Raw genomic sequence first — 6000 nt, 5'->3', positions numbered from 1 at the left:
TTCTTTCTTTCTTTCTTTCTTTCTTTTTCTTTCTTTCTTTTTTTTTAATAGGGGCAAGAGTCTTTGGTCAGAATGGATATGTTTGGTTATCAAAAAACATTGTAGACTCATACTGATATTTGCATGACCTTAAAAAATATAATTAGTATGGGTATAGGAACCAGGTATCTTTGATGAGATTCAGTTTCTTAAAGTAGATTGCTAAGCTAAAGTATAAAACATGAGGATAAATTTAAATTTATCATTGAAGAAAGCCAAAATCTACCTACATAAAAATGTTAATACCAATTAAATTATGTTAAGAATATTTAAAATGTTGGCTCAGTGGAGGAAGAGAGGGATAACAGAGAGAACTAATTCATATGTACCAATCTGGATGCGTTATCTGCTAAGTAACAGAAAACTGACTAAAAATGGCTTAATGAGGAACATTTATTATCTCACATAACAGGAAGTATGAGTATGGGAGGGAGGGCTGCAGATTGATTGATTCAGTTGCTTGACCAAAAAGCAGGAACCTGAGTTCTTTGCATCTTTCTGTTCTGCCCTCCTGGGCCTGTTGACTTAGTTCCCCACATGGTTCTAAAATGGCTGCCCACAACTCTGGGAATCCTTGTAGACATAGTGACCTCCAGCAGCAGGGGATGTTTATCCCCAACCTTTTTTATTGTTAATAAGGAGAGCCTTTCCAAGATTTCCTACACATCACAGTATTCAGAATTATACTACATGCTCTTGCTCAAACTAATTCTTGGCAATAGGAACATGAAATCAGGGATGTGGGGTGGGTCTGTTTTCCTTTCCTGAGTACCAGCATATACAGAGGAGAGGGAACACCCAAACAATAAAGGCATCCTTTTAGCAAGGGGGAAGACAGGGCTGGATTTGGGTCACTTCTACTATGGGTAGCATAATTTTCCACATCTCTAATCAAACTTCACTGTTTGGTATGAAGGCATTGGGAGGAACCATCAAATGAATTTTCTGTAAACCAATGTGGTAAACGGACTCAGCTTAAAGGCATTGAGGGAAAGAAGGAAATGGGAACTAAGGCAGTCAATGACTAAAAGTTTAGCTGTGCTGTGAGGGCTGAAGCATATCTGTATGTGACCCATAAAGGAGGGGTTAAACATCTCAAATTTTCTTTAGCTATTTTCAGAAGAGAATTTCTACTTTAAGCTGAAGAGCCTTCTGCAAAATATCTGGTCATGGATTTATGAAAAGGATTCAGAAAAAAGAATGCATTTCATGTTATCTTAATAATATGTACTATTCTGACACTTGTTTGAAGTTGGTAAATGGAAACATGTACTTCCCAAAGAGATTTTTGCATATATACCTATATGAGAAATGTGGAGATTTTAAATACTTTTGAAATGTAAAAATACAATTCATAACTGAATCAAACTGTGTTGAAAAAGAAAAATGTGATTATTCTTTTTAGAATTCTTTTTCAAAGTTTACCTATTTATTTTGTGTGTGAGAGAGAGAGGTGTGTGTGTGTTGAGGGGAGAGAATGAATGGGGGAGGAGCTTAGAGAGAGGGAAAGAGAATCCCAAGCAGGCCCCACGCTGTTAGCAGAGAGCTCGATGCGGGGCTCAGTCTCCTAAGACCATGACCTGAGCTGAAGTTAAGAGTTGGATGCTTAACCAACTGAGCCATCCGGGCACCCCTGTGATTGATTATTCTTATCGTTTACCTTGAAACTGTGTTGTATTGCTTGGCCCATAACTTCTTGTTCTATCACTTAATATAACAATATAATAGTAAAATATTATAAATACTAAAAAACTAGAATCCTTCATCACCCATGTATGTATCATGAATTATATAATTCTGGTTAATTGTTTGTGTATCCCCACTAGATCCTAAGCTATAATAATAGTTTCTGAACTTTTATGTAGGATGGACTTGAGACAGCAGTCCCTTTGAAGGGGAGGAATATGTGGAGGGCCTGAAGTTTTGTTTTCCCAGAACTAAAATCATCATGAAAAGTCAGAAGAACGGTGTGATGGTAGGCATGGAGGGCTGGTTGAGATGAGTGGGCCACAAGTGCCCCTCAAGGAACTCCTTGGTTTATGGTGAGCTCCTCAAAATGATGTCTGTAGTTCACTGCCATATCCCCCAGCACCCAGCTATGTGATTCTAAACACTTATTGAATGATGGAATTACCATCCTGTTTGCCAAAAGTAGTAACTAAGTAACTTGTCATATGAAGTTAGGGGTGCTGACTTTTTTGTTTTCCTAATTATAAACCTTCTAGTAAGAGGAAGGACTGATTTTTTTTTTTTCCCTAACTCAAGTGGTCCAATTGTGCTGGGACTTGTTATTCCCCATGTGGCATAAATCTTCATGCAATTTTTTGTGAAAGGGTACAAAGGAAATAAACTCAGACTTATTTATGTCTGAAAATATCTCTGTTCTAACCTTGTATTTTTAAAAAAAGATTTTATCTTTAAGCAATCTCTACATCCAACAGGGGCCTGAAGTTACGGAGAGATCAGGAGTCACATGCTCTACCAACTGAGCCAGCCAGGTGCTCCTCAGCCTTACATTTGATTAGATCCTTGGGTATTGAATTATCTCTTCTCTCCTTCTCTGAATCTGTGGTCATCTTCTAGCACTGAGTGCAGCTGATATATAAAATGTTGGTCTTGGGAATCGGCTTCAAAGGAGCCACCGTTGAATTCAGATAAACATCTGTCAGAGCTGATATAGCTGATAGAAAAAATAGGGTCTGCAAATTAAAAAATCACAGGATAAGTACAGGCAGCAGAGTTTAGTGGTTAGAAGCATTATCTTTGGGGGTGCCTGGGTGGCTCAGTCCGGCTCAGGTCATGATCTCACGGTTTGTGAGTTCAAGCCCCACGTCGGGCTCTGTGCTGACAGTTGAGAGCCTGGAGCCTGCTTCGGATTCTGTGTGTCTCTGTCTCTGCCTCTTCCCTCTCTGTCTCTCTGTCTCTGTCTCTGTCTCTCTCAAAAATAAATAAACATTAAAAAAAAAAAGAAGCATTATCTTTGGAGTCAGCAGACCTGGTTTGAGTACTACTTCCCCTGGAGTCTTTGCTGTTTTTACCTTGGGAAATTACTTAACCTCCAAGTGTTAGTTTCCTTATGCATGAAACAACAGAGATAATAGTATCTGTATCATAATTGTGATGGTTCAGTGGGAGTGCTCATTAAACCTTTAGCATGCGGGGCGCCTGGGTGGCTCAGTTTAGGCTAAGTGTCCGACTTTGGTTCACGTCATGATTTCATGGGCTGTGGGTCCGAGCCCCGTGTCAGGCTCTGTGCTGACGTCTCAGAACCCGGGGCCTGCTTCAGATTTTGTGTCTCCCTCCCTCCCTCTCTCTGCTCGTGCTCTGTGTCTCTCTTTCTCTCTCTCAAAAACAAACATTAAAAAAAAAAAAAACAACAAAAAACCTTTAGCATGCAAAAAGCCTTGAGTAAAATTTAACTACTATTCATTATTACTGTTATCATTAATAATAATACTTATATAAATGTCTTGATTAGAATTTATGAGCTGATTTATATAAGCACATTTTAAAAAAACTATAAAAAAGCTTAAGAACATAGAAGTAAAAATTCAAACAGCATAAATGTGAATAAAAGAAAAATGAAAAGACTTTATTGCCCTACAGCCTGACCTCACTTCCCAGGGGAAGCCATTGAGAAATACTTTAAAGTTAATTTTTATGTAAAATATATCTCAAACACTCATAAGATGATTTATCGACTTTAAACACTATCAGTTGATTCCATGCCATTTTCCATATACACCCTACTAGCCCCATTTGAGTTCATTATATTTTGGTTTTTCTATTCATTACTTTTATAACTTTGAATTATTTACATAGCCCTGTTTCTTGACCATCAAACATTAGACAAAATTCTGGATCCCCACTGTTATCATGAGGAAATTCCTGCTCTTATCCTTTCCAGCCCCCCCTACCCATATAACTAACTCCCAGCTATCATCAGATATGTTATTATTTTATGTTGTCAAGATATATTTATGTTCTGTTTGGTAATTATATTTATGTTTTCCATGTTGGTTAGTAGGTTGATTCTGAAAATTGAGAATCAATAGTTTTTATAATTTTATAAAATAAAAAATATTTTCTTTGTAGAGCCAAATAGTATGATTGGACCTGTGGAGAAGATATCATCTTAATGTCATAAAACTTGTGTTCATAAAAGAACATTCTAAGCATAAAGATCAAATGGACTTTAATTTTTTTTAACATTGTCAATTATTCAAAACCATGACACTATTTGTACCACAGTCTCTTCTTTATTTCTTTGTTTCTCTTGATACTTCTAATTGGTCTTCTTTTCTATATAAGAAAGACATCATATCTTAAGATTGTTTTGCTGCTTAATAATAATATTTCTTTAATATGGATCCACCATAGTAGGTAAAAGGGAACCATAGTAGAGTACAGGGGAAATAATCTGCCTCTGTTTTTTTTTTTTTTTTTTTTTAAGGATACCAAAAGATTTTGTTTCATATAAAGACACATACAATTTCTTTGGGAATAGGCACACTTGTGAATATTAAAATAACAAAAAAATGTAAAGAAATTAAACATAATTTTGCAAATTATATATTATCGTATGATGTCCTAAAACTCAGTATTTGTGAAGATTTTAACGTGTTACACAAATTCATTAGGAAAAATACATAAATGCATTGGTTTCATAAAACTTTAAGTAGACACTTCCTAAATGTATCTTTGACATTATCTATCCCTACAGAATCTCACTGATATTTATCTTCCTACACCAAAGTCTGAGTCATTTGATTGGGTTCATCTAGGTATAGCATACTCAATTATACAGAACTCTCTCCTGAGAAAAGAAGAGGGAATTAAAGAAATTAGAAGGCAACAGGTTGCATATTTAGTTGTAAAGAACAGATCGTTTAGGAAAAGTAAGTGCTTAAGTGGCCATCTAAAAGGCCCAATTAAAACTAATTTAGATTTGTCTCAGGATTTTTTTTTTGGAAATTTTCTTTTTTTTAATATTAATTATTATTTTTTAAGTTTAAATTCAAGTCAGTTAACATATAGTGTAATAATGATTTCAGGAATAGAATTTAGTGATTCATCATTTATGTATAACACCCAGTGCTCATCCAAACAAGTGCCCTCCTTAAAGTCCATTGCCCATTTAGCCCATCCCCCCCAACCAACACCTCACCAGTACCTTACTGTCTTGATGATTACAGCTTTGGAACACAGCTTGAAGTCTGGAATTGTGATGCCTCCAGCTTTGATTTTTTTCTTTCTCAGGATTGCTTTGACTATTTGGGGTCTTTTCTGGTTCCATATGAATTTTCGGATTGTTTGTTTTAGCTCTGTGAAGAATGCTGGTGTTATTTTGATAAGGATTGCTTAATTGCTTCAGTTTTTTTTTTTTTTTTATGTTTGAAGATATATCTGTTACCCTCACATTTGATTAGATTTCTGGGTACTGAATTTCAGATTCAAAATTAATTTCACTGAATTTGAGGTCATCATTTGGCTATCTTCTAGCATTTAGTATAACTGATAATGAATTCCCTGTGATTCTGTGTCTCATTCCTATGTAAGAAACTTGTTTTTGTTGGTTTGTTTCATCCTCAGGAAAGTCTTTTGGAATTTTCTCTTTATTTTTGGGGTTCTTAATTTCCTAAGAGTCTGTTCATTTCTTCTGTTTGGCTGTCACTGGGACTGCAAATATGAAGTCTTATGTTTTCAGCTCTGGGAGATTTTCTTCAACTGTTTATTTGATTATTTTATGTCTGTTTCTTTTTTGTTCTTACTTTCTGGAACTTTTATTAGGTAAATATGTGTTCTTAAAGATTTATCCTCTGTGTATCAATTTTTCTTTCATATTTTCTCTCTTTAAAATTTTTTTTGTTTTTATTTATTTTTGAGAGAGAGAGAGAGAGAGAGACAGAGCACGAGTGGAGGAGGGGCAGACAGAGAGGGAGACACAATCTGAAGCAGGCT

This window comes from Panthera onca, chromosome B2 (assembly GCF_046562875.1).
Source record: "Panthera onca isolate mPanOnc1 chromosome B2, mPanOnc1 haplotype 2, whole genome shotgun sequence".
Lineage (NCBI taxonomy): Eukaryota > Metazoa > Chordata > Mammalia > Carnivora > Felidae > Panthera > Panthera onca.
Note: the sequence above shows the minus strand (reverse complement) of the source record.